This window comes from Cervus elaphus, chromosome 10 (genome assembly GCF_910594005.1).
Source record: "Cervus elaphus chromosome 10, mCerEla1.1, whole genome shotgun sequence".
Taxonomy (NCBI): Eukaryota; Metazoa; Chordata; class Mammalia; order Artiodactyla; family Cervidae; genus Cervus; species Cervus elaphus.
Genome location: NC_057824.1, coordinates 39676944 through 39695329, shown reverse-complemented (window position 1 = coordinate 39695329; position 18386 = coordinate 39676944). Strand labels below are relative to the sequence as shown.

At 53.4% G+C, this 18386-nt stretch overlaps 1 protein-coding gene across 3 annotated transcripts in view; it reads right to left on the bottom strand.

Annotated features, from left to right (window-relative positions):
- Window positions 1–18386, bottom strand: part of SBK1 (SH3 domain binding kinase 1) — a 53619-nt gene that overhangs the window by 17426 nt on the left and 17807 nt on the right. The window contains exon 1 of one of the 3 annotated variants that reach the window (XM_043914584.1): window positions 8138–8512. The exons of the other annotated variants lie outside the window; for them this stretch is intronic. The gene's annotated coding sequence lies outside the window, so the exon portion shown is untranslated. Of the gene's footprint in view, window positions 1–8137; window positions 8513–18386 lie in introns of those variants that run through there. 3 annotated transcript variants of the gene reach the window in all.

Here is an 18386-nt window from a genome sequence, read left to right as displayed (position 1 = left end):
CTGGTGATTGAATGAATGAAAGAAGTGAGAACTCAATGACCAGGGGCAGGGTGAGAATTAAATTTTCACTGGGTACAGTCCTGTTGGATCTGGGGTGTGGTGGGGTATAAGGAACCAGGCATGGTTAGGGGACCAGACAATCCCAAGGGAGAGTGTGAGGGGAGATAATGCCCACTCATCCAGGCTCAGCAGCCTGGGGTGGGTGTCCCCAGAGAGGGGACTGGGGGGAAGGAGTGGCCCAGCTTGGTTGCCCTGAATTACCACATGGAGCTGGCCCAGGCTCAGGAAGGTGGGGGAGCTGGGAACCCCCCTGACACTCACCCCTGAGGAGAGCTCTCCCCCTCCACCCCCACAGCCAGTGTCCAAGTCTGGTTCTCTGCCACTTAACACCTTCTCAGAAGGGTGTCCCTGACCCTCCTGGTTTTTACCCCAGGGCAGTGAGCTCTCCCATCCACTGTGAGAGAGTTGGGGGGCGGCGTCCAGAGCTGGGTCCTCTCACACCAAAAAGAAAAGTGTGAATTGCCTGGGAAAGCTCCGGCCTTTGCTGCTCATGCCCAAGGAGCCTTGTGCAGCCCTGCCCCTAAACCCTTCTCTGCACAAGTTTCCAATCTATAAAATGAGCTATTTCATATCCCTTCATGGGTCACCAAAGTCTCGGTTCTCTTTCCCCTGAAAAATGTCCCCAGCCACCACCTACACACTTCTGCATACAACATCTGGGCCCCGAGGAGCCCATAAGAGAGGCCAAGTAAGTCCTCTCCCTCTCCTCGGTTCTTTAACACAGACTCCACCAAACATCCCGTCTTGCTCAAAAGGAAAAGAATATTCTCAGGTCTTTTCATCTTCCCCTCGTGGTGCATATTCTGGCTGTATCCCCTGCCTAAGCCTCAGTTTGTCCATCAGTAAAATGGGATGAAAATGCCTATTTAATATGATGGGCTTCTGTGAGAATTAAAGGGGCACTTCCCACAGTGCTTGGCATGGAGCAGATGCTTGGTAAGAATTTGTTTCACAGAGGGGACGGAGACCTTGGTTCTATCCTGGACCCTGAAGACGCTGTAGTGTCTTGAGTGTCTTGGTTTTCTAGGCTGGACATGGGGGCCAAACTGGCTCTACTAAATCTCACCCCCCAGACCTGCCTGAGTCAGGAGGGACCTTGAAGATCACGCAGCCCACCCCCACATCTCCCAGGTGAGGAGACAGAGGGAGAGCTGAGACTGACCTGAGATCAAGCAGCAGAAGCTGGAAACCACTCGCTTCCCACTGCCCTCCCCACCAGGGGCGGCCTGGGGTTCCCTGCGCTGCCAGGTTCTGCTTCTGGCTCCAGCCTCTGCCTCAGCCTCCCGCCCAGCTGGCGCAGTCTGCCCCTTCCCCAGGGCACAGCCTTGGTGGTTATTAATAGTCTGTGCTACGCCTGCCTGCAGCTGGTGCCCAGAACTGGGATAGGCGCTCCAGTCAGGCCCGGAGGGGAGGTGGGAGCCCTGGGCCTCCTTGTTCCCAACGTACCTGTGGCAGCCCCTACGGGTGCGGGAGGAGGCAGGAGCCTTGTTGCTGGGTGACATGGGCAGCCTGGCCCTCAGGGCCCTTGGCTGATCAGCCACCAGTGGAAGGGAGCGGTCACTGGGTGGGCGAGCAAGAGGCTCCTTGAAGAGCTGAGCCCTTCCCCAGCCCTCTCTGCGCCCGCCTCCCCTGACCCCTAGCGAGGGATGGAAGGGGAGATGCAGCCTAGCTTGGGAGCCTGGAGCCTAGATTCAGCGCTCCCCCGGGTGGAACCAGGTCACCACCACGTCTAGCCATGAAGTCAAGTGGGTAAATCACTTGCTTTCTCTGTGCCTCCATTTCCTTGTCAGGAAATAGGGTTAATAGTGGTCTGGGTTAAAGTGTTATTAATAATAGCTGACATTTATGAACCACCTAAAGTACTTTAGACATATTGACTCATTCATACTTCACAACCATTTTAGGAGAAGCTGCTCTTGCTGTTCCCATTATATCCCTCACTGTGCAGGAGACTTGAGACTCAGAGAAGGGGCGATTAAGTGATGTGTCCAGTGGCACGCAGTTCGGGTGTGGCTTACAGAGCTCTGCCTGGCTCCAGAACATTCAGTAGATGTTTGCTGAGCACCTACTATGTGCTTGGAGTTGGAATACATTCACGAACCAGACAAACAGCCCTGTCCTCAAGGACCTTTGTTCTCATTTGGAGTCAGACAATGATAAAGGTAAGTAAGAGATGGAAGTCAGATAGTGGGATGTTCTAAACGAAAAGCAAAGCAGGGAGGCAAGGAAATGCTGGGGGTAGGGAATGAAATTGTAGAAGGGCAGGGGACGAGGGGGTCCGGAAAGGCCCTACTGAGAAGGTTGTAAGCCTGTGGAGGAGTGTGGGTCTGTGAGTCTTTTTTCTTTTTAATATTTATTTATTTGGCTGTGCTGGGTCTTAGTTGTAGCACACGGGATCTTTAGTTGCAGCCTGCGGGATCTAGTTCCCTGACGAGGGATCGAACCCCGGGCCCCCTGCATTGGAAGCTTGGAATCTCAGCCACTGGACACCCAGGCAAATCCTATGGAGACTGGATCTTGTAGGAAGAGTCGTCCTGGCCGAGGCTTGTGCTTGGCGTGCTCAGGGAACTGTAAGGAGGTCGGCATGGCTTGAAGTGGAGGGTAAGGGACAAGGGCCAGAGGGGAGGGTGGAGGTAAGGGGTCGGGGGCAGTGGACAGGGCCTCAGAGGCCTCAGTGAAGACCTGCCTTTCACTCCGAGGAAGATGCACGCCAGTCTCTGGACCTGAGCAAACCTTTCCCAAAGCCAGCCCGTGCGCCAGGCCCCCAGAGGCCAAGAAACAGCAGGAACCCGCCCTGCTGCACTCAGAGACCCCTCCGGGCCAGCAGCATCCCACCACTGTCCTCGGAGGGGCCGAGAGATGAAGGAGTGGGGAGCACTTCAGGCCCAGTGCTGCAGCTCTCAGCTGCCGTGGCCCCAGGTGAGGTGTGAGGGCAGTCTGTCCAGGAACACGGCCAGAGCCCAAGTTCGTTTCTGCCCGTTCCTTCTGTCTGGCCATGCCCTGTCAGCTGTGTGTGAATGATGGAAGAATGAACAGAATCCTCTGTGAATCCCAGATACCGACACTTGAGTAAAGACCTTTGCCCCAATCCTCTTTTCTTTTTTTACCTGTAAAAGTGGGGCTAACATTCCCTTTCTGCTCAGGGATTCAGGGGGCTGATATTAACAGCAAAGCATAGAGGATACTTGATGCCATTCACAGCACTTTACACACCTTCATCACGGAATCTTCACTATGACGCTGCAAGTCAGGGACTGGTCTCATCCCTTTTTTGTAGCTGAGGGATCTGAGGCACAGAGAGGCTAAGCACCTTGCCCAAGGTCACACAGCGGGTTGAGAAGTTGTGCTTTTGGCCACTAACCCCTCTTAACTGCGGGTCCCACAGCACTTCCTGGAGACATGTAGGATCAGGGCTAGCAGGTACCCGAGCTCTTAGGGTGGGATGATCTGATCTGCCTTAGGACTGTGGGCCTCCAATTCAAGAGAGCAAGACGCCTTCTTGCTATGTTGCGGGGCCCATCAGATGAGGAGCTATCCTGGGGCGGGGATCTGTACAGCCTCTACAGGGCCTGACCAGGATGAGGCTCTCTCCTATCCTCTATCCAGTCCCCATCCCTGCCCCTCAGGGTCATCCCAGCACGCAGAGGCAGCTGGAACATTTTCTGCCTCTCCCAGGACTGGCTAAGGCCACAAGGAAGGGAGTCACAGTGGCTGGACCCACTCATCACAGACCCCGCAGCAGGTGGCAGAAGTCATAAGCAAATACTAAAGTAGCAGGCACCACTAAAAGTGCTCGATCATGTAAACCTCCCCACACTAGGAAGGAGCTAGGACTATTCCCATTCTTCATCAGAAGAAACAGGATGGAGGAAACTGCCTCATCCAAGGTCACATGGCTGGAGAGGGGTAGAGACAGGTCTGATGTTAGTTTCACACGAACCTTTGGGAGTTCATGGGGCTGGGCTCAAATCCCCACACTGGGTTAATGAGGTGCTGTTCTTCATGCTCTGGGAGAGGGGATGTCCAGAGACCGGTGTGGGACATTTTGACACTGAAAAATGCTTCCCTGAACCCTGATATTACATGGCTCCCCAAATGGGGGCTGAGCTGGGAGTCTAGATATCCCCTCTCAGGCTGTGGCCAAGGTATATAGTGAGGGGAGGGGAGGATGGGGAGAAGGACAGGAGAGGAGAGGTGTTCTTAGGGCCCCACCAGGCTTTATGCCACAGCTTTATGAGGCCGGAAGGGGGACCGAGGGAGTCGGGGAGGGAGGGGGAAGCCTGGAGCAGAACAGATCTGTTGGAGATGCTGGTCTGGCTCTGGCCAGAGGCCCATCTGCCTGGACAGGAAGTCTGGGGACACAAGCCTGGCAGGTACCTCACCTGGAAAGCCGCTCTGGGCAGGAAGAGGACCTCAGCTACAGCTAACACAGATCCCACCCCTCAGGCTTGACTCTCACCCCACCCCCACCCATAGCAGGGGCAAGTTCCTTAAGCACCACACAGAACTGCTTCTTAAACACCCACCTCCCCTTTCCTGAGGAGAGTACCAAAAGCCCTGTGGCTTCCCCAGTAGGAAAATCAAGAATAGTTTCTGAGCACAATTAGCTCCTATTGGAAAGGGCATTGGCCAGTGGATGAGGAACCCTTGGCAGTAATGCCACCTGCCCGATCCTGTCCAAGGCCCTTCTCACGCTTTAGCTCACTTAATCCCCCTGCTGACCCTGAGATAGATATTATCCTTGTTTTCCACATAAGTAAGATGAAGCTCAGAGAGGTTAAGTGACTTGCCCAAGGTCACACAGCGGCGACTCAAACCCCAGAAGTCCAGAGCTCAACTACAGATCTCTGCTGATTCCTTTGGCCTCGGGATGCTGTTGACCTTCACCCAGGAAGACGGCACACCCCCTCCCAGGGACATGGCCTATGCCTGGGGCCCACTGCTGACTCCTGACCCCTGTGCAGCTGATCTGTGATACTAAGTAGTATCACCCCTTGGTTTCCTCAATATTTAGGGTTGGTTAATATTTTTGCATGACTTTGGCATCAAGGCCCCCCCACCTCTCCTGCCTGACCAAAACTTAGAGCACTTTGGATTCAGTCCTAGAGAGTTAGAACAAGGAGGACGATTACAGCTGACAGAACCTCTAGTCCAATTCCTCCCTGACATGTGGGGAAACTGAGGCCCGGAGGGCGGTCCTCCCCCACGAGGCCTCAGCAAGACCTTGGTCTAGAACCTGGGACTTTTGCTCCTGGGGCAAGTGGGACAGTTAAAACAAGATTTTGCTGGCTGAATCCTAGAAGAGAGGAAGGGATATAAGATGGGGCCCAGAGTGTAAAGTGAGACCAGGGTGGAGATGCTTCTGGCTGTTGAAGGAATTCAGGCTCACTGCATCACCTGGCCTTAAAGACCTTGGAGAGCTGCTGCTCTGGGGTTGTTCTGACCTGGCCATGGGGGAGGCAGGGAAGACCTGAGTGCACAGATCTACAGAGACAAAGGTCACCCCCTGAGCAAACATTTTCTGGCCTCTACCTTAGGCCTGCAAAGCTAGATGCTACATGAGGGACCAGCAGGTCATGTAAATGAGTGAACAGGCCATGTGGGGCCTGGGGCGAGCTAGAGGATGACAGCTGATCTAAAGGAGGTCATCATTCTTCGGCTCTGGTCTGGGCTTGTCACAGCATTCAATTTTTCAAGAGGACCCCCAAATCAATATTTGTATGTGACACTGCATGTTTGTTTAGCATTGGCAACAAACAGGAGAAAAACACTGTTTGGATCAACAAAATGTGTCGAGAAGTTGTGTTTGACAACATGTGCTGTACAATATGCTGGGCTCTGGGTTAGGCAAAGCCGACGCTGCAGGGAGTGGGGGACAGATCTGGTCCTGTCTCCTGGAGCTTGGAGTCTCGAGGTGGAGATACACTCTCACAGCCACCAGCCATCACCCAGCCCAACTCTACTCTCCATTCTGTGCCAGCCCAGGTCAGAGCAAAAGGGGAGGGTGGAGACAGAGAACTGCCCGTGAGCCATCCTGCAGTGGGGCTTTTCAGGTCGAGGGAACAACACATGGTGGAAGGAAGGAGCTGGGGGACACAGAGATGAGCCCAAAGTAGAGGATGGAGAGTGAGGAACTGGAGGTGATGCTTCGGGGGTGGTTTCAGGTCACACTGCAAAGGGCTCTGATGGCGCTCATTCCAGACTCAATGGGGAGCCATCGCAGGTGAGCCTGGAGGGGAGAGCTTACTCTCTGTCTCCCTCTGGCCTCTTGGTGGTTTTCCCTAGTCACAGTGACTCAAATCTCCACTCATTTAGCCGCCGACTCCACTCCTTTTTCGGTGGGTTGTCTGACAAGGCCCCGGGCTCTTGGGAACCCAGTGGGGGAAGAGGAGCTCCTTTAGAGATAGAGAGGGCACACCTGGATACTTCTGTGGGCCCAGGTGCGATCCACATCCACCCCGCCGGCTGCAGAGTGAGTAGCTCGCTGTCGTTCTCTCTGGGAGATGCCACATGCTTGCCCAAGGTCACCCAGTCTTCAGAGCAGTTGGCTCCCCCAGAGCCTGAGCTGAGGCGGGGGGCTGTCTCAATTGCCCTTGAATTTGAAGGCAGGGTTGCCAGGGGTCTGACCTGGAGCCCCCAAGCCTTTTCTCCTGCTGGCCACATCCTACCCCTTAAGTCAACACCAACAGCACGGAGGGGTGGGGGCACTTGGTACTGGGAAGCGGGGAGAAGAGGAATCTGCTACCCAGGCTCAGGTGCTTCCTTCAGGTGTGGGATCAGAACTGACCAGACCCATCTCAACTGGTCCAACCAAGTACGGGCAAATGGAGAACAGCCCAGAGATGTGTTGAACAGGAAAGATCAGGAAAGGGGATGAAGTGGGAAAAAGGACCTTGACTGGAGTACCTGGTACCTCACAGACACTAGCTAAAGGTTTGCTGAATGAACCAGTGAACAAAGAAACTCCCGGTGGGGCTACCTGTACCTTCTTCAGCATCAGTGCTCGCCTGCAGAGGGCTGAGAGAGGAGGCTGGCGGAAACCCCAGCGGCTCCGTGTGTTCCCTCGCATGGCCCCGTCCCTCTTCAGGACCTCTGATCCAGAAGTCCAGGATAAAACATCCCCTGGGCCTCTCATCCTCCCATGAGCTGCAGGGGCTGGGGTTCAGGACCTCACTGATGGCCGGGCGGGGATACTGCTTTGTACACCACCTGTAAAGCTGAAGCCGGAATCTAGAACGGCTCCTTGGTTGTCCAGGACACACTGACCCCACCTGAGGTTTGGCCCTCGGTGTCCCAGAGGTCAGGAGGACAAGGGAGAGCCTTGGCTTTGCTGCCCCTGGGGCAAATGGGGACAGAAAGGTGCCCTGACCTGAAATGGCTCCTTGATTCAGACTTCCTCCCCTCCCCAGAAACCAGAGCCTCACTTCAGAAAGGGCTTGTCCCCCCACTTGTCCTGCAGGGAGCACAAAGTATGGCCTCGGTGAAGACCCCCACGCCCCCTGTAGTTTGGGTTGGGGGGGGGCAATGGGATCACAGAGAAAAGAAGGGGATCCCACTCATTCTCTCAAACACACCCCTTCCTTGACTTTCACAGACAAAGACACACACCCAAAGCCCCAGCCATCACCCCAGGGCCACCCACTGCAGGCCCCCTCACCTGTGGACACCCCAAATCTTCTCTTCCCAGGGGAGGACTTCACTTGAGAACTCAGCCTGGCCTTGGGGGTAGGGGTGTATATCCTCCAAGGACCAAGGGTCCCAACCGCTCCAGGCTCGCGATTTTGGGGGTGGACTCCCCACCCTCTTCTCCCTTCTTCACGGCCGAAGGGTCTCTGCCACCACTCCCCCGCGGTCTGGGGAGCTGTGCCCGAACCCCAGGGCTAGGGTGGGGGGTGGGGGAAGGGAGAGGAGGAGGGGGCGGCTCCTCCAAGCGAGACACAAAGAGACGTCCTTCAGCCTCGGCTCCATGGCGACGCTGGGGAGGGGGCCGTGCGCACCCCATACTTCCTTCCCCACCTGCAGGGCTAGGGACCTCGGCGGCCACTCACCTGCTGCCCCTTACCTGGGCCCGGCTTACCTGAGCTGGGGCCGCGGGGACGCCGCGGCAGGGGGCCTGGGCGCCGTCTCGGTTTCCGTCGTTAGCCCGGCCCGGGGGGCTCAGGGCGCCACGATCATGGGCCGGGATGAGAAGGGGGCCGCGAGGGGCTCAGTCGCCCCGGTCCTGGAGCTTTCAGTGGGGGTCCCCGAAGCCTCTTGCTGGTGAGGGATAGCTCTTGCTGTCCTCGGGTCCCTAGATTTGGGGTTTCTGTGCGCCGGAATCGGGGGATCTAAGACCCCTGATCTAGGGGCGTTCTGAGCTGGATTTTCGTGTCTTGAGGTGTGGAGTTGTAATGGCCAGGATCTTGAGAAGGGGTCCCCACAATCCCGGACAGGGGGTCACTGCGTTCTAGGTCTTGTGGGGGCCCAGACTGAAGAGGGGGAGTCCGCGGAACCGCAGGGAGGTCGCTGTCTTCTGAATACGGAGGTAGTCTCCGCTTTCCCCGGCTGGGGAGTCGATCTCTGTTGGATCTGGGGGGCCACTCGCTTTCCTAAAGGTCTCTGGGTCCTGGATGTGGTGGGGGGGGGGTCCCCGCGTTCCCGGGCTGCGGGGGCTTGCTGAGTCCCGGCCACCAGCAGGAGCTGGGAGGAAGCCCCTCAGCCGCTGGGGGGCTCCGTCGCCGCCGCTACGAGCAGCCCGGCCCTGCGGTGCCGGACCCCGGCCTGGTCCGGGCTCCGGCTGCGGCTCCGGCTCGCGCTCCGCCTGGTGCTCGGGCCCCGGCCCCGGCGCCCGCCCGGGCAGCGCTCCATCGCGGCATCGCGGCTCCGCCCTCCGGCCTGCGCGCACCTGCCCGCCTAGCCCGCGGCTCCGCCCTCCGGCTCGCGCGCCACCGCCCGCCCCTTTGTCCGCCCCACTTGGCGCGCGCCCTCGCGCACGCGCACTAACCCCGGCGCGCGCTCGCCCTCCCGCCGCGCCCTCCTGCCGCGCGCCGCGGGGCGCAGATTTTCCCCGCGCGGAGGGAGTGGCGCGCGGCGCCCCCACCCCGCCTTCCGGCCGCGCTGGGTCCTAGCGCCCGTGGGCTGCTGCCCTCTCCTCCCGTCCCTGTCTTTTCTAGGTCAGAGCCCACAAGGGGGCGAGAATGAGGTTAGAGAGGACTCGGGGGAGTCTGAGAGGGTCACCTGGTCCAGCCTCCAGGCCCCTGCGGGACCAGACTGTCTCAGACTGTCCCAGTCTGTTCTTGTGCGGCGGAGCCTGTGTCTTTTTCAAGGAGGGAAACATCTAAGCTCTGCAATCCGATATAAATTCAGCAATCCATCCATCCGTCCATCCATCCATCCATCCATCCATCCATCCATCCAAGCAGGACCTCAGAAAACTAACTCAGAAAAGCCTACTTAGGAAAGAGGTCATAAACTGGGGCTTTCAGGGTCAAGTCAGCTCAGGTTGCGTTTTCGACCCCTATAGTAAACAAGCAGTAGCCAGTCACGAGATGCCGCTGGGATTCACAGAGTTCACCAGATAGAAGGGAGGGAAGGGGAGTCCAGGCAGCAGCATGTGCAAAGGCACTACCCAGGTATGAAGGACCACTGTCTGTTTGGTAACTGGAAACTGATGACCTGGAAGGAAGTGGGGTGGGTGAGGATGGAGATGAGATGGGAACAGCTCACCCTCCTAGGCTCTATTTTCCTTTCTATCTCAGCCTCATCCATGCAGCCTCACCCACACTGTTTCCCTAAGGAGAAAACCCCTAACACGCCCTGCACCTTTCCTATTTGTCCACCCAGCACACTCTTTCCAACCATACCTCTCCACTCTTCTAGAAGCTTGAGTTAGTTTGTTTGTTTCTGGCTGTGCCACACAGCTTGTGGGATCTTAGTTCCTTGACCAGGGATTGAACCCTCCTAATCACTAGTCTGCCTGGGAATTCCCCATTTCTAGAAGTTTGAGAGCCATTGATTGCAAACTGGCTAGGGTCAGGTGTAACAACATAGGGAATGGTGGAGATGAAGCAAACTGAAGCATCATGGGCCCTGTGTGGACAGATGATTTTTCAAGCAGGGAATCCATATTCTAAAATACAATTTTGGCCACGCCACGCAACTTGTGGGATTTTAATTTCCCAATCAGGGATTGAATCCAGGCCCTCAGCAGTGGGAGTGTGGAGTCCTAACCACTAGACCACCAGGGAATTCCCCAATTGTCCAACTTTTAAATGTTTGAAATGAATTCCCCAAATTCAGAAATACTGAATGGGCCAAATGAAACATTGGTATTTTAGTTGCTAAGTCATGTCTGACTCTTTGTGACCCCATGGATTGTAGCCCACAGGGCTACTCTGTCCGTGGGATTTCCCAGGCAAGAATACTGGAGTCGATTGCCCTTTCCATCTCCAAGAAATCTTCCCGACCCAGGGATGGAACTCTGGGCTCCTGCATTGGCAGGTGGGTTCTTTACCACTGAGCCACCAAACGTTCTTTGGGACCAAATCTGGCCCAGGGCCTTCAAATCTCTTCCGGGAAGAATATTGCCTTACTTCCTATCTTGTCTCCCTCCAGCCTCTATCAAAACTTTTAAAAAAGAATCCAAGTCTATGTGACCATCAGCTCCATAAAGTACAAAGTAGATTGGGGTAGTCCCCTACATAAAATTGCCAGTAACTTCCTGTTACTTCTGAAAATACTTTTGAATTGTGATGCTGGAGAAGATGCTTGAGAGTCCCTTGGACTTGGAGGAGGTCAAACCAGTCAACCCTAAAGGAAATCAACCTTGAATAATCTTTGGAAGAACTGATGCTGAAGCTGAAGCTCCAATACCTCGGCAAAGAGACAATTCATTGGAAAAGACCCTGATGCTGGGAAAGATTAAGGGCAAAAGGAGAAGGGGGCAGCAGAAGACGAGATGATTAGAGAGCATCACAGACTCAATGGACATGAGTTTGAGCAAACTCTTGGAGATAGTGAAGGACAGGGAAGCCTGGTTGCAAAGAGTCCATGGGGTTGCAAAGAGTCAAACACGACTTAGCAATTGTACAACTACCACCTCTGAAAAAATCTAACCTTATCCTGACATTCAAAGCCCTTAGCCTTTCAGGTCTCTTACTTTTGCCTCTTCTCCATTCAGCCTTGACCTCAGCTGGTGTTCCTAGAACGTCCTAGAACCCCTCTCTTTTTTTCTGTCTCCTCTGTCTAGAACATCTTCTCTTCCTTGTACTTCAAACAGCTTTCCTCCAAGCTACCTCCTCTGTGGGGACTTCCCTGGTGGTCCAGTGGTTAGGACTTCGCGCTCCCATTGCAGGGGCACTCGATCCCTGGGGGCATTCGATCCCCGGTCAGGGAACTAAGATGATCACACACGTTGTGTGGTTGGGGGGCATGGGGATTGAAGATACCTCCTCTATGTCTGTCTGCCTTCCCTTTCTCCTCCCTGTCCTGCCAATGTTTCAGATTTCATCCTGTGTTCTAATCCTCTCCACCTGAGGCCTTATTGCCCCAAATAAATGAATGGAGGGGTTTGAGTTACTGGGCAGCTCGTAGAGGGAGACTAGAGAGGGAGGAAGGGGGAAGGGAATATCTTCCTGAGTCTAACACCTGAGCCCCAGAACATTAGCTTTTAGAGAGTATTTCCTCTTTTTGCAGATGAGGAAACTGAGGCCCAGAGAAGGGCAGAGGTGGAATTGAAATGTTCCCAGCCATAGTTATCAAGGGTAGTGCTGTTCAAGGCCACTTTCAGCAGAAGCCTTCCCTGATCTTCAACTGGGGATTTGATTTCTACCACTGTGATTAGTGGGCTTTCTGGGTGGTGCTAGTGGTAAAGAACCCACCTGCCAATGCAGGAGACATAAGAGACATGGGTTTGATCCCTGGGTCAGGAAGATCCCCTGGAGGAAATGGCAACCTGCTCCAGTGTTCTTGCCTGGAAAATTCTATGGGCAGAGGAGTCTGGCAGGCTACGTTCCTTGGGGTTGCAAAGAATTAGACGAGACTGAGTGCTGTGATTAGTAAGTTTGCCAAAATGCACTGTGGGTAATCAGCCTCCCCACCCCCCAGCTCTGCAGGGTTGGAAGTCCTGGTCCCCAAAGGGGGCAAACTCTTACTAGGGGACACAGCATGGGTCTCATTAAAACTTAAGCAGCTATGGTTGCTGCCAGGACACTCTGGAAACTCTGTGTTCTGGGACCAACAGGTAAGAGGAGAAGTCACTGTTCTGGTGGTAGACACCGACCCTGATTGTTTATTAGAAGTTACTAGAAGTACCCTGGTCAATTATTAAAATTGGTAATTCTAGTACCAATTAGGTAAAAGCAGGGCTGCTTTTACAAAGTGGGAGCAGGAAGATATACACGTGGAACCCAGTGAGCCATCAGAGTGATCTATTGGTTATGATAACCAAGAATTTGGCTTTTTAAAAATTTTTTTGTAAAAAAAAAAAAAATTTTTTTGTGATTTTTTTTTTTGGTTGTGCTGGGTTGCTGCACACGGGCTTTCTCTAGCTGTGGTGCATGGGCTTCTCATTGCGGTGACTTCTCTTGTTGCTGAACATGGGCTCAAGGGCACACAGGCTCGGTAGATGCAGCTAGCGGACTCCAGAGCATGGGCTCAGTATTTGTGGCACAGGGGCTTAGTTGCCCCGTGGAGTGTGAGATCTTCCCAGACTAGGGATCAAACCTGTGTCTGCTGCATTGCAGTGTGGATTCTTAACCACTGGACCACCAGAGAAGCCCCTAACCTGCCTGGGCTCCCCAGGTGGCGCTGGTGGTAAAAAACCCACCTGCCAATGCAGGAGATGTAAGAGACCCGGGTTCGATCCCTAGGTAGGGAAGATCCCCTGGAAGAGGGCATGGCAACCCACTCCAACATTCTTGCCTGGAGAATCCCATGGACAGAGGAAGCCTGGTGGGCTACAGTCCATAGAGTCGGACAGGACGGAAGCGATTTTGCATGCAACCCAGAGTTGAGACCCTTCAGGACTAAAGGTCACACCACCAGGTAACCTACCAAGATCTTCCCAGGTGACAGCTGAGTGTTCGGATAATTGAGAATGGATAGTGGTGGGGGAGATAAGTACCACTTACGTCCTCAGGTCAAGGGCAGCAGAGGGGAGGGGAGCTGTAGTTCGTTCCACTATTCTCCCTCTTGAAAGTTTCTGCTTGGAAAGAGAGGCTCATGGCACCCACGGAAGAGCCCTGTGGCACAAGGGGTGGGATGGGGCAGTTCTAGAAATGCACCACCCGGAGCTCTGACTGCGGGCCGCTGACTCTGGGGGCAGCGGTCATGGAGTCTGCAGAGTTCACACAGGAGGTGCCTTTGATCCCCTCCAGCCCATCCCAGCCAATAACTGAGTGCGGCAGGGACTCTAAAACATCTAGTTCCTGGGAGACACAGGGCTTCTCTGATGGGTGACTTGAGATCAAGGACTCTCCATTGGCTTTGTGGGAACTTTCTTAACCTTGCCCTGCAGTTGAAGACTCTTCCTATCCCCTATTCCTTCCTTCTTTCCCTTTGCCAAATATCAGTTGTCTTGCAGTCTGATGGTTCTCCCAGCCTCCTCTAGCTCCTTCTGTATGTTCCTTCTCGAGCATTCCACACCACCCCCCGCCCCCATATTGTAAATTCCTTGCACATCTGACCCCATCTTGGCTCACTTCTTGGAAGGCCGAACCAATACAGTGTATCTGAAGAGAGGAACTAGAGCATCTGTTTGAATGCTGCAAACATTTTTTGACATTCAGAGACAACCCACCCTGGCCGACTCACAGTTTTGTATCCACAGCAAATGCTGCCTTTGCAAGAGAGGGTCTTGATGGCTGTGGTCTTCATTTATTTATTTAATTTTTGGCTGCACCGGGTCTTTCTTGTTGCGCTCAGGCTTTCTTTAGTTGAGGTGAGTGGGGGCTACTCTTCATTGCTGCAAGAGGGCTTCTCATTGTGATAGCTTCTTTTATGGAGCATAGGCTCTAGGGAGTGAAGGTTTAGTGGCTCTGAAGCGTGTGAAATCTTCCGGGACCCAGGATCAAACCGGTGTCCCCTGCATTTTGAGATGGATTCTTCACCACAGGATCACCAGGAAGTCTGATGGGGGTGATTTGAACACAAAGTAAAGCTTGACTGTGACCTCCATAGTGACATAGAAAAAACACTGGAAAACAGAGATCTCCATTTAGATTTCTTTGCCCATATCCCTCTCCAGGGCTGACATGTCCTCATTCTCCCGGGCGGTCACTTGCTGATCTCCTTGCAGGGAGGCAAGTGAGACCAGGAGCTTCGGGACTTCTGATGATTTATGCACTTTCCCATTGGCTGCATTTTAACAATGTGTCAGAAGTTCCTGTTACCATTGCGAGAAACAGAGAAATCGAAATAGAATCCTTGTTTTCTAGAAGGAGGAGGGTCTTTGTGGCTCAGATCATAAAGAATCTGCCCGCAGTGTGGGACACAATATTGTGTTTCAAACTGTATGAGTTTGGGTAACTTTACCAGCCATGCTGAAAGGGCTCTGTTGGGACGCTGTCTTGGCCATATCGATCATCTCCATCAGTGGAACAATGATGGCCCTTGTAGTCTATGTTCTGTGGTGTTCCTTATTGCATCTGGCCCCAGTCATGATAGGGAGAGGACATTCCTGGCTTGTTGATCTGCGTTACGACCGGCTTGTACAGAGACAATCTCCTCTCCTGGATGGTCACCATCAAGTCCAGGACCTTGCTGGTGGCAACTGGCTCATGCAGCACGATCAGGGACCCTGGTGGCATTGTGGCTGAGTAGCTCAGAGCTGATCAGGCTTAGGATGCTGAAGACAACAGCATTTTAGGCAAAGGTCCAGAAGCCTCTGGGGCTTCCTTGGTGACTCAGTGGTAAAGCATCGGCTGCCAACGCAGGAGACACAGATTCAATCCCTGGGTGGGGGAGATCCCCTGGAGAAGCAAATGGCAACCAGTGTTCCAGTATTCTTGCCTGAGAAGTCCCACAGAGACAGGAGCCTGGCCGGCTACAGTCCATGGGGTCTCACAGAGTTGGACACGACTTAGCAACTGAGCATGCGCGCACCAAAGCTGCTCACAGCCAGGAGTGGGAACATTCAGGGCCACTGGGAGACACAAGTCAATTTGTAGCTGATAAGGAAAACCATGAATCCACCAGAACCCACGATGGGTCAGAGAGAAGGCGGCGGGGCAGTCCAGGACATACGGCAGCTGGAGGCCATGGATCTTTGAATCCCTCATCACCTTTTTGGAGAATACATTCTGAAGTGAGAACACCATGTTCATCAACAGTCCTGACGGGCTCCGCACATCCCTGGTGGAAATACAACTCTGTGATGGTGGCCAGCAGGATGCCGAGGATGATGGGAAGTACAGAGAGGAAAGAACCTGCTTTTTATGACATCGCCGAGCTGCTGAGTTGTACTTGGAGCTGCTTTGAAGGGAATTCTGTCCCTTGCAGCTGAAAGCATGCCAGCAGATTTGAGAAGACATCTGTGGTTGCCCCTTAGGGATGGAATCCAGGAAATGGGACTGGGGCCGGGGCAGATCACGGAAATTCACTTTTATCTGTCATATTTTAGTCTTTTTTTGTTCAAAACATCTGACACAAATACAATAAAATGTTACCATTGATTCTAGTTATGGATAGGCACGAGGTTACCCTTTTCTCTGTTTTCCTATTTTTTTTCAAAATAAAAATTACTAACTGGGAATGCTTTTAAATGGGATCTGGATAAAAGAGAGGAAAGGAACTTCCCTGGGGGTTCAGTGGCTGGGACTCCGAGCTCCCAATGCTGGGGGCCTGGGTTTGATCCCTGGTCAGGAAACTAGAGCCCCCATGCTGCAACTAAAGATCCCACACACTGCAGCTAAGACCTGGTGCAGCCAAATAAATGTTTTTTTGTTTTTTTTTGTTTGTTTGTTTTTTAAGAGAGAGAGAAAAAGAGAGAGAGGGGAAAAAGAACCTTTTCACTGGGGGATTCTGTTTTCTAAGTCAGGTCTAAGAGCTATCTGAAATGATCCAATCTCTTGCTCTCTGAAGGCAGAAGAGAGTGACAGAGAATGAGATGGTTGGATGGCATCACCAACTCAATAGACATGAACTTGGGCAGGAGATGGTGAGGGACAGAGAAGCCTGGTGTACTACAGTCCATGGAGGTAGTGAAGAGTCACAAACAACTTGGCAATTGAATAACAACAACTCGATCTCTGAGGATCATGGGAATGGGTAGTATTGAGATGGCTAAGAAGTTCGTTCGGGTTACAGAAAAGCTCGAATGAACATCTTGAATGAGCAACCCAATACATTTGGCTCCTGGGCCCCTGATACCTGTCCCTACTGCTCACGGGAGATCAGGACACTCAGGCCCCTCAGAGCTGGATGTGGCTGCTTCCCTGGAGGTTGTGACCTGAGGATCTGATAGGTCTTTGCCCCTCCCCTGTCACACTTACTGCATGGGGACCAAGGAGCATCCTCGGAGCAGAGGCTACTCTGAGCCCATTCAATCCCTGATCCTGCCTCAGGAGTAGACATTCTGAAGGAAGCCAGTGCGGTCTGGTACGCATCCCTGGGGGACTGGCTTTGATGATGTCCTAGTTTGGGTTTCCTAGAAACAGACCCTGAGCCAGGAATTTGAGATCAGTTTTTTTTTTTGGCAGGTGATCCCAGGTAGAGGGGTAGAGAAAAGAGACAGGAAGGCAGTGACAAGTTACCACTGTGGGCAATTAGAGGTGAACCCACTGGAGAGCTCTCAGAGATAGTGTAAAACATGCATGGACATACACTGAACATGTATGATATCCCAGCACGTGTCAGTCATTGGTGAGAGCTGCTGGGTGGCGTGTGCAGACTCTGCTGCAGACATGGGCAGAGCAGACTGGAACAGAGAAGGTGCTCAGGAAGAGAGGTGAAGATGTGCACAAGTAGAAATGGGAAGGGAGCCCAAGGAGATATGGGGTTTCCCAGGTGGCATGGTGGTAAAATCTGCCTGCCAATGCAGGAGACCTGGGTTTGATCCCTGGGTCGGGAAGATCCCCTGGAGAAGGAAATGGCAACCCACTCCAGTATTCTTGCCTGGAAAATCCCATAGACAGAGAAGTTTGGCAGGCTACACTCCATGGGGTCACAAAGAGTCAGACGTGACTAAGCATGAGCATGCGTGCATTCCAAGGAGATACGGGCAGAGAAGGGACAATGTCTGCCACAAATAACCAGCACTTAGAACAAGGCCCTGAGGCTGGCTTGATGCCCACCTATTACAACTGGAGTGGAATTCTGGTACCCAGTATCATCTGTCCCTCATTTTTAGCAACAGAACCCAAATTTTCCTTTGGGGGTGCACATTCCTTGACATACCTTTCCCTACTCACTAGGGGTTCTGAAGGTGGGGCTTATCTCTTCGGCTCTAGGGGTGGGCTTGTGACCCAGCTCCCATCAATTAGCATATGCCAGCCCCCTGGCCACAGTGATTGTTTCTGAGATGGGTCTGTGACCCACGCCAGGCTGATGTGCCAGAACCCACTATTGCACTGAAAGAGGGTGGGATGTCAGCCTGGAGTTGCTCCCACCAAGGAGAACCTCCCAGAGGAAGAAGCCAACATAGAAAGCAGTCAAGAGATGAAGACTGTCAGAAGCTGCATGCCATCATTTGAGCTCCTGGATCCAGCCATGCCTGAAGTCCCTGGACTTTTCAGTCTTGTAATCTGATAAAGTCCCTTTTGTGCTGAAGTCAGTTGGCATTGGGTCTCTGTCACTTACACCCCCAAGCTCTTTACAGTGCATGTAAATGGGGGTTTCTAAAGTGTTTAAGGATACAGGTGTAAGTGAAAGTTCTCCCTTCTGTCTGCCATAATCACCATTTGCTCAGCCTCCCAGGATGTCTGCGGAGATTCTCAGAGGGACCTCAGTGTGTCCAGGAGCAGGAGTTTGGAATCCTGGGAGTTCCAGCTCCTGCCTCCTTAAGGTAGTTGTTCTTGGGGTCACGTGAGGAGCTGGGGGGTCACAGCTGAGCATGCAGGGTGGGAGCGTGGGCTGCCATAAGGCCCCCTTCCCTCTAAGCATCAGGAACCTCTGGATTCCTACATGCATGCATGCATTCATACATTCACACTTATTTGTGGGCACCTACTGCATAAAGGGGGCTTCCCTGATGACTCAGGGGTAAAGAATCCACCTGCAATGAAGGAGACCTGGGTTCAGTCCCTGGGTTGGGAAGATCTCCTGGAGAAGGGAATGGCAACCCACTCCAGCATTCTTGCCTGGGAAATACCATGGACAGAGGAACTTGGTGGGTTATAATCCATAGGGTC